At 48.8% G+C, this 10,345-nt stretch overlaps 1 long non-coding RNA gene across 1 annotated transcript; it reads right to left on the minus strand.

The window, feature by feature from the left end:
* Positions 1-1,535: 1,535 nt before the first annotated feature.
* On the minus strand, positions 1,536-8,203 carry LOC131808035 (uncharacterized). The gene is made up of 3 exons (XR_009344655.1): positions 8,109-8,203; positions 5,203-5,284; positions 1,536-1,651 (listed from the first exon to the last, which is right to left on the minus strand). It is a non-coding gene; the product is annotated as an uncharacterized LOC131808035 (long non-coding RNA).
* Positions 8,204-10,345: the final 2,142 nt, after the last annotated feature.

Consider the following 10,345-nt stretch of genomic DNA (forward strand, 5'->3'; position numbering starts at 1 on the left):
TATAAATAAATTCTAGACGCAGCTGAGGCACTACATCTTTTAGGGAGTTCTGTTGATCCTTCAAAGGCAGGATCAGGTGGGGTGTTTTTTTCCTGGCCTCCCACAGCCTCCTGAGCCTACACCGCTGCAGTCCTTGTGACAGGAAGCTCTACCTTCCTGTGACTTCAGTGAGCTGCTTAACCCAGCAAATGTGGGAGCAAGATGGCCTGGGTTCAAATCCTGACTCCTCTACCTTCTGGCCGTGTAGCCCTGGGTAAGGTATTTCAACGCTCCGCGCTTCATGAACTGGTACTAACAAGAGCTAGTTCCGAGGACTGTGGTGTGAATTAACGTGTTGGAGCTTGGAAAGCCTTGTCAGAGTCAATCCTGTCTGTTTGGCACTGCGTGTTAGTTACTGTTTGTGACCTCTCTGCACCAGAGTGTAGACTGCGAGATGCAGAGTGACTGAGGATTGTTACTCTAGAGGGATGGGCAATCAGGGAATGCCTCCCGGAGGTGGTGACTGTGAGGCAAGATCTGATTGACAGTAAAGAGCCAATCACACAAAGAGCTGGGAGAACAGCGTTTTAGGCAGAGGGCACAGCAGGGACAAAGTTCCTGAGGCAGAAATACTCTCAGGAGGTCAGCTTGACTGCAGAGGGATATACAAGAAAAGGTGGGGGTGGGGGTAGGAAGGAGGCAGGAGAGGTCAGCTGGGGCCCATCCCACAGCGCCCTGTCAAGCAGGGTCACTCACTTTGAGCAGTGGGCAGCCACCGGGGGGTGGTTAAATTTGGCAGTAACACAATCGTTGCCTCCAGGAGCCCCCCACATGATAGGAGTGGTCCCAGCCGGAATCGACACACATCTGCTCACCCAAGGCAGCGCCTGGGTTCAGCCTGGAGCCGCTCAGCCCGGGAGTCCCCACCATCCATCCTTGTGTCTGTCTCCCTGCAAGCTGGACTCGAGGCCCCATTAATATAAATGAGGTCCTTTGCAGACTCAATTTTCAAACGAGTCCAGACGTTCAAGATCTCTATTCCAGGAAATGCGAAATTTATGTAACGAAAATTAAAAGAGAAACTGGGGAAGTGGCTTCTTAAGTGCCTACTTCCCAGCTCAGCGAGCCAGGTCTGCGCATCTGGCAGGAGGTGGGTGAAGGCACCACCGGGGGCTGCTGGGGGTCTCTGACCAGCCAGGGGGCAGGGCGCGTGTTGGCTTCAGGAAAGGGGTGAAGCCCCCAGACCCACCTCCTTCCCTCAAAAAAAGAGCCACAGGAGTAAGAGCTCCCGTTCACTGCTTCATGCCCAGCCCTGTTCTAGGCACTTTACGCACACTGGTCATCACATCACCCTCCCGACGACCTAATGGGATGGGCACTACTATTTTCCCCATTTTAGTTGAGTAGACAGGCTCGTATTGAAGAAATGACTTGACCAAGGTCACAGAGCAAAATGATAGCTAATTTGAGACTCAGGCCTTTTGTCTATTATCCCCACAGACCCTCGTCCAGGGCTCAGAAAATGTGGAATGGAAGAAAAGCTCAGGAGTCAGGAAGAACTGGGTTCAAGTCCAAGCTCCACCTACCAAACTGCTGTGTGACTCTGGACAAGCCACTTACCTGCTGAGACTGTTTCTTTATCAGCATAGCCCCTTCTCCATGGAGTTCATCTCTGAATGAAAGGAGATAATATATAAAGATGCTAAGCACAGGATTTCAGATGCCCTCTCAAACTGGCTTAGTTAAAAATTCTTAAAAAGTAAGCCCTTAGAACTAGAAAGTCTTAGGGTAATGGCTTCAGGTATGGCTGGATCTAGGGGCTCTAAAAATGTCACAAGGACTCAGTTTTTTATCTCTCTCCATGTAGTGGATCCTCACTAGGAGCTCCAGGGTTATAGCTTTTTTACAGCTAAACATTTTGGTGGAGAGAGAGCTCTTTTTTCCCAAAAAGGCAGCCAAAGAACCATAATTCACTCTGGAACAATGTGGTCACGTGCACATCCCATAATCAATCACTATGGCCAGATGGATGGACTATGCTGATTGGGCCACCCCTGAGCTAGGGGGAGGGGTACAGAAAGCCCAGGTTGAACCAACCAGACCATGAGGGGGACAGGCGAGTTACCCTAAAAGAAAACTGGAGGTGACGTTACTGGAAAGACAAGGAATAAATGCTGGACCAGCAGGAATGCCAGATGGGACTCCTACCACATAGTAGGCCCTAAATAAAGATATATTCCATCAAATGAACAAATATCTCCACCAAAGGGTGGTTGTAAGGATAAAATGAAATAATTTATGCAAGTCCTTTCATGCAGTCAGGACTAAGCAGATCTTATCTCCACGGAACAAGAGGTGCCCGAACTGGGTTTGGATTCTGGTTATGTACTGATAAGCCCAGATGCTGGAAGAAACCGGAAGGAAAGGCTTCCCTTGCCTCAGCTGGGCGTCCCTCACATTCATCTTCCATCCCCGGGGCAGAGGAGGGCCAGGACCAGGGTAAGGAGAGGGAGGCACTCACCATGCCATAAAATGGAGGGGGAGTTGTGCACCAAAACACTCAGTAATCGAGAAAAATCCTATTTTTTGTTAGTTTCAGAGGTAGAATTCATCAGTTGCATATAACACCCAGTGCTCATTACATCAAGTGCCCTCCTTTTTTTTTTTTAAGATATTATTTATTTATTTGAGAGAGAGAGAATGAGCAAGGGAAGGAGCAGAGGCAGAGGAAGAGGCAGAACCCCTGCTGAGCAGGGAGCCTGATGCGGGACTCCATCCCAGGACCCTGAGATCATGACTGGAGCTGAAGGCAGACGCTCCAAAGACTGAGCCACCCAGGCGCCCCTCTAGTGCCCACCTTAATGCCCATCACCCAATTATCTCTCCCCACCCCCCACCTCCCCTCCAGCAACCTTGTTTGTTTCCTAGAGTTTAGCATCTTTTATGATTTGTCTCCTTCTCAATTAAGATAAATCCTATTTTTAAAAAATCAATATAAGACAAAAGTCCATGATAAACAAAATACTAGCATTTTAGATAAAGATATATCCATATAGGAGTGCCTGGGTGGCTCAGTGGGTTAAGCCGCTGCCTTCGGCTCCGGTCGTGATCTCAGGGTCCTGGGATCGAGTCCCGCATTGGGCTCTCTGCTCAGCAAGGAGCCTGCTTCCTCCTCTCTCTCTCTGCCTGCCTCTCTGCCTAATTGTGATCCCTCTCTCTGTCGGATAAATAAATAAAATCTTTAAAAAAAAAAAAAGATATATCCATATACACACATTTACATATTACTTATACCCAAATGTCCAGACATTTTCACAGGCATGTTCTTACAATATTTACTTATAAATATGCACAGGGTCACTGCACGGCACATGTCCAGGATGCCCCCATTCCATTGCAATCCACAGGGATGGCATCCCCTGAATTACACAGGCACAATCTCAGTGGCTAAACTCAGCAGTCCCATGTACGAAAAACATGTACAAACATCTCCATCCGTAACGACCCATATACACTAAATGGGTGCCACATAACACCACACACATGCAGACTTACCAAGAGATACAATGACACAATACAATCTCATACATGCTCACTTTCCTGCCTCAGGGCCTTTGCACTGGCTATTCCCCTGAGCTTAGGATGCTTTTGCCCTAGTTAATCTTTTGCCTCCTTCAGCTTGTGCCATGAGGAGTACCACTGTCTGAAATTGCAACCCCCACTTTACAGTCCACATCCCCTGACCTTGATTTATTTTTCTCCTTAACACTTAAAACCATCTAACATAGTATGCTTCCTTTTTACCGTATTTAATGTCTATCTACCCTGCTAGAATATCAGCTCTACGCAAGCAGAGATTGTCACCTGCTTTGTTCTCTGCTGTGTTCCCAGCCTCTAGAACATTGCCTGGCATCCTAAGGGATGGCCTATATTTGTTAAATGAATGAAAAAAACCAGGTAAGTGGAGATTCCTGAGAACGACTAAGACCAAACCCCCACAGCCATAGGAGGAACACAACTTGAAGTCACATATAAGTTGATTTCCAGAAATACCAGGTACATTCTAAGAGTATTCTCTCATTAAAAAAAAAAAAAAAAAATTAAGTCATCTCTACCCCCAACATGGAGCTCTGACTCACAACTCTGAGATCAAGAGTTACATGCTCGGGGCGCCTGGGTGGCTCAGTGGTTAAGCCGCTGCCTTCAGCTCAGGTCATGATCTCAGGGTCCTGGGATCGAGTCCCGCATCGGGCTCTCTGCTCAGCAGGGAGCCTGCTTCCTCCTCTCTCTCTCTCTGCCTGCCTTTCTGCCTACTTGTGATTTCTCTCTGTCAAATAAATAAATAAAATCTTTAAAAAAAAAAAAAAAAAAAAAAAAAAAAAAAAAAAAAAGAGTTACATGCTCTTCTGACTGGGCCAGCCAGGTGCCCCTTCTCATTTAATCATCGTAACGACCCTACAAGGAACTACTGTCCTTGTTCACTTTACACTGGATGGAACTGAGACACCAAGAGGTTAATTCTCTTGCACAAAATGTCACAGTGCAGAAGGTTTCAAGGCACCTTGGCTGCATACAGCCCCGACTCTCCCCGACACACACCACACCCACACCCACACACACATGCGCACACACACGCGCACACACACGCACACATGCACATGCACACGCACACACATGCACATGCACACGGACATGAACTTATGTAGTATCTATCACCAGGCTCTTCCAGCCTTTAGACAGCTCTCAGAAACAAGACTTCCCCCATACTGGGGATTTAGGGTCCCCTCTCCTCTGCCAGTCCCCATGCCCATTGTCTCACTGCATCCCAGCCAAGTAAAAACCTCCTCCCCAGTGAGGCAGGAAGCTGTAGGCTGACCAGTTGTCATGGAGATGGCCCCAGCTCCTGTAAACAGTCTTGCCTCCTAGCTGCCTGGCTGGCTCACTCTTAACCACTCTCAGAGGCTGCTCCCTGGGCTTCCTCCTTGCTTGAACCCTTCTGGCTGGTGGGGCGGGCCCAAAGCTCCAAATGTCCGCCCTGTTGCCACCTGGGGGCCACAGGAAACTTGGAAGAAGGACACCTACATTCCTCCCTCCTCTCCCTCCCTTCCCTGGGCTATATGACCCTGGGCAGTCACTTCCCCACCTACCCCTGCTTTATGGGAAATGTCACAAGGAGTTAACAAGTTTAGTCATTCATTCAACAAATAATTATGGAGTACCTACCACATGCAGGGCCATGGTCTAGGTGCTGGGGATACAGAGCAACCAAGACAGACCAGGTCCTCTAGGAGACAGATGACAAGTTCTGAGAAGAAAATAGTAGAGATGAATGAGTATGACTGGAAGGAACAGGGCAGGGAATACTCTGCTTAAGGTGGTTGGGGGAGGCCCATCTGAGCAGGTGACATTGGAGCTGGGGCAGAATCAGAAGACAGCCATGCAAAGATACAGGAAAAGAGTATTCCGGAAAGAAAGAGCAGCATATGCAAAGGTCCTGAGGCAGAGGCAGAGGTATCTTGGCCTATTGAAGAAACAGAAGACCCTTCCCTCAAAATGATGTTGATAACTCTGAGGGTCTAGTCCGAAGGTGTGAACTCAGATGTATTACCGCATTTAAATGGCACAGCCGCCCTCTCTCATCATCCCCGGATGAGGAAATCAGGGCTCAACGAAGCAAAGTCATTTGGTTATTGCTATTATGTGGTAGAGCTGATTTGAGATGGCAGGTGAGGGAGAACCAACGGGGGGAAGGAAAGAATAAGAGAGGAGCAGAAAGACGAGAAGAACAGACGCCACCTCGGGCCTGTCCCCCAAGCTGGGCTGCTCTCGGGGCTCTGATGACAACCAGTGGAATCTGGGGAGGCCGCCCCGCCCTGGAGAAGGGCCTGTGGCATTTCTGAATCACGGTGCCATCCGCCCCGGCTTGGCTCCTCTCCGGCGATCCAATTACTAAATGCAGCCGCATTCTTTAAAAATGTCTTTCCTCTTATGTAATGCGATAGTGACAAACGCCAAGCAGATGGTGCTGTGACAAGCTTTCTCAGAGTTGATTAGGAGCCCATCTTTCAAAATTAATGTATGGGCATGTAAACGAGTTTCAGCTGGCCACAGAACCCCGTCGAGAATCCATACAAGACAAATTGCCTGATGGGTCGGCCACGCTCACCTCCTCCCTGGCCAGTGGCTGGCGTGACAGGTGGTCAGGCTGACTTGTGGGCAACGGTCAGAAGATACCAGGTTTAGACGGAGTGGAGAAATATCCCAGCCCTCTCAAAAGGCCCCAAAAGCTGGAGGCTCCTCAATGGATTACCAAGACATTTTTCTCAAACTTCTACTTCTTCAAGCGAGCGGACCATCTCTCTTTCCGGAGGGAAACGGGTTAGTCACAAATTATGTCAGATGCTGCCAGAGAGCTGTTCCCACCACCCCCCCCCAACCACCACCCTTCTTCCTCAGTGTTTAGGGATGAGATCATTTCATTCGGAGCCAATTATAGATGGAGAACACTGGAGATGTGCAAAGAATACTCCTTGGAGCCCTTCCCTCCCCCCATCACAGGCTGTACCCTGCTGCGATGGGCAGGAACAGGAGGCTGGGTGTCTTGTCCCAAGTTCAATCTCAGGGTTTGTGAAGGCCATGCATTCCTAAGCCACAGCTTGCGCCTGTTAAGCTAGGATGCGGGGCTGTTGGCTAAGTGAAGCCTATAGGCTTTACAAGTTCAGAGCCGGATGAATCCGTGAAGATAATCCCTACATAGATGGGGAAATTGGGGTCCAGGAGGAGAAAGGGTCACACAGCAAGCTGGTGACAAAGCCAGATAGCCAGATAGTGGCCTCTGTACTTCCCATGAGAACGGTATCTGTTGTCTTGGGACCTGCCCAGCTCCCATTCCTGCTACCAGCACCCTGCATTTCCTTTGGGGGAGCCATTCATCCATTCCCCATTCTTGGTCTAAATGGTTCAAGAAGGACTGGCCCCTCCCCTAGTTCCAGGGATGTGCCCCTGGCACAGACCCAGAGCAGCCCATTGCCTACTGCCTGATTGGTTCAGGGATGAGCAGGTGAGATGAGCTAGGCAAATTAGTAGCAGCCCCAGGACTTTAGCTAAGGAGCTAAGTATAAAGCCATTGGAAATGAGAAGTGCTTGTCCTCTTGGTGATGCTAAACTGAGAGGAAGAAAGTCTGGAGCTCCCGGTAGTCATCCATACCCCACCAGAGGACTGCCCAAGAATAAACCCAACACAGAGAAGAGCAGGGCCAAAAGAAAATGATATGAGAGTTTCAACCTTTAAAACCCTAGATCCAGCCAAACCTGAAGGCAGCCCTATTCTCAATATTTTAACGGCATGAGTTAATATTTTTCCTTTTTTTGCTAAAGTTGGTTGCAGTGAGTTTGGTCATTCATCCTCCAAAGGCCGTTGTCTTGAGGTCCTTAGCTGTAGGGCAAGGTTCCAGAAGCACCACACTGCTTGACCCCCACCTCCATCCTCAACACATTTCTGATCTTTTTAAAGTATTGGCTGGTGGAAATTCCCTCTCCCTCCCTAGCAGATTCCCCCTCTCTGCAGAAGCTCCTGCAACACTCTCCAAAGGGAGGGGTAGGCAAATGTCCCATTTTATGACCCCCAAGAGATGGCTTTGCCTTCTGGGTACCCGTAAGCAAGCTGCCCACCACGAGGGCTTCTGCCTCCCTGTTTGGTCAAGGGCACAGGCTCTGAGTCCAGTTTGAATCCCAGCTCCAGCATTTCCTAATCATGAGACCTTGTTCTGATAAGACCTTGTCACTTGACTCTCCTGAGCCTCAGTTTCCTCTTCTGAAAATGGGGAAAAGGTCACTTAACTTACAGTGCCTTTGAGGGGATTAAAACAGACATCGCTCTTAGGGTGCTGTAAAAATGGTACCTATGAGGAACTCCAAAAGGTCCAGACTTCAGAGCTCTGGCAATTCAGGCACTTAGACCTGGCCTGGGAAGACAGCAGCTAAACTCACAAAAAGATTTCTGCAAAAAAAAAAAAAAAAAAAAAAAAACCCAGCCTCCTGTAGTCAAAACAAGTGCAGGGGCAGAGGCAGCAAAAGCCTGCTTCTGGGGAGCCCGGCCTTGTTGTGAGTCAAGCCGTGTCCTCTCTTACCTCCTGGCCAGTCCGCACCTCTCTCCCCTCTGCTGCCGCCGCAGCTCCTACCCCAGACCGGCACACACAGGTGTTGCTCAAAAGCTTGCCCAGAGGGACACCTGGGTGGCTCAGTTGGTTAAGAAGCTGCCTTCGGCTCAGGTCATGATCCCAGCGTCCTGGGATCGAGTCCCACATCGGGCTCCTTGCTCGGCAGGGAGCCTGCTTCTCCCTCTGCCTCTGCCTGCCACTCTATCTGCCTGTGCTCACTCTCTCTGTCAAATAAATAAATAAAATCTTAAAAAAAAAAAAAAAAAAAGCTTGCCCAGTGACTCATTCACACTCCCAGAGAGGGCAACAGACAGTAATTCCCAGGAGTGCCCAGAGTCCTGATTTAGGAAGGAGGACTCAGCAGCCACATTATGTGGGCCAGCTCCTGGCCAGACCCAAGGCCAGCTGAAAGGCATACCCCACCCCCAACTCCATCCTTGGAGCTGTGGACCAGCACCACTCCAAGCACAGAGCAAGCTGGTGTGTCGGGGAGAGAGGGGGACCCCAAGCCACCAAACGCCCTCAAATTCACTATCCATCGCAGGAGAGCTTCCCAAAGTGGCAGTATCGTCGAGATGATTTTACACGAACCCAGGGTGGAGCACTAAATGACTGGCTGTAGTATGGATACGTGCTCCAAAATGCACGAACCTTGAAAACAGGTTACTAAGTGAAAGAAACCAGACACAGAAGACGGTTTGTACGATTCTATTCATATGAAATGTCCAGAATAGGCAAAGTCAATGGAAGCAAAATTAGATTAGTGGTTGCTTAGGGCTCGAAGGGTCTGATGAGTGAGGAACACCTGTGCCTGGAAGGAGATCCGTTTTAGGGAGGGACAAAAAAATACTCCAAAATCAGACCGTTGGATGTTTATACAGTCCTCATGAGTATACTGGAAAGGGCTGAATGGTACACTTTAAATGAGGGATTGGTTTGGTATATGAGTTTTATCTCAATGAAGGTGTTTAACAATAAATTAATAACAGTCGACTCCCAAATGGAGAAAATCAGTCCTCTTTCAAGTCTCTTATAATTCTTCCACTTTGTCATAGAACGAGTCTCCGTTAGACTCAGATGCTGCCTTCCCGTCTCTCAGACACAGGCTCATTTCTTGTTCGAGGGAGAGAGCAGGCTTCATGTTCAGCTTCTTGGGCAGGAAAGATCTACCCAGACTTATTGGGTTTCTGTTATATTTATTTTTCTGATTGCCTTCGAAGTACGGCAACCGATCATTCATCTTTTCATTCGGTCAGTATTTACTCAACAAATACGTACTAAGCATGATTGCATGTTCTAAACACGGGGGTCACAAGCCGGGAACAAGAAAAAAAAACCCTGCCTTCTGCAGCTGATGGATTTCTCCTGCCGGGAATCTTAGCCCAGTATGTTGCCCTTGGGTTCTGCCACTGTGTGACCTTGGACAAGCGGCTTAACCTCTCTGGGCCTCAACATTCTCACGTGTAAAATGGGGATAATAATTGCACCTAAGTCAGGATTCAGGGAGTCAATGGGCGTAAAGGGTCAGGACAGGGCTTGGCACATGGTTAAGTACTTAATAAAAACTGGCTACTATTATTTATCTTTATTTCTAGTTGTGATAGAACATTCCTTTCTAAACATATGTATTTGAGTACAAGCTTCCTTTTAAGGTAAATTATTTAAGTAAAAAAAAGGTAGATGTGGGGGTTCCTGGCTGACTCAGTCAGAGGAGCATTGGCTCTTGATCTTGGGGTTGTGAGTTCGAGCCCCATGTTGGGTGTAAAGATTGTTTAAAAATAAAATGTTTAAAAAAAAAAAAAAGTAGGCATGGAGAGTTAAAAAAAAAAAAAAGGTGGGCGGAGTCTGCAGGTAAGGAGAACCGGAGTGGAGAAGCTATTTTCAGTGTCAACAGAAGGACAAGGCTTCTTCCTCCAGTCTGACATTTGCATACTTCTCCCCACTGCCTCATCCTATGGGATCCCAAGCCCTGGGGGTTTCCCTGCCAGCCAGGGAGGCTTTGGAAAGAGGGGATCTGGACAGGTAGAGGGTCACGGGTGCTAGAGGAAGACGAGGCTGTGGACCTCAGGGCAGGAACAGTCCCGGAGCTGCCTGAGCCTCATCCAGGTCCCTCGGCACCGGGGGTGGCCGGCCGCTTGCCACCGCAGCCGCTGGTTCCTGCAAAGACATGGGGCTGGCTCAATGGCATTGGGACTCTCCTGGGCTCC

Source organism: Mustela lutreola, chromosome 9, assembly GCF_030435805.1.
Source record: "Mustela lutreola isolate mMusLut2 chromosome 9, mMusLut2.pri, whole genome shotgun sequence".
NCBI classification, from domain to species: Eukaryota; Metazoa; Chordata; class Mammalia; order Carnivora; family Mustelidae; genus Mustela; species Mustela lutreola.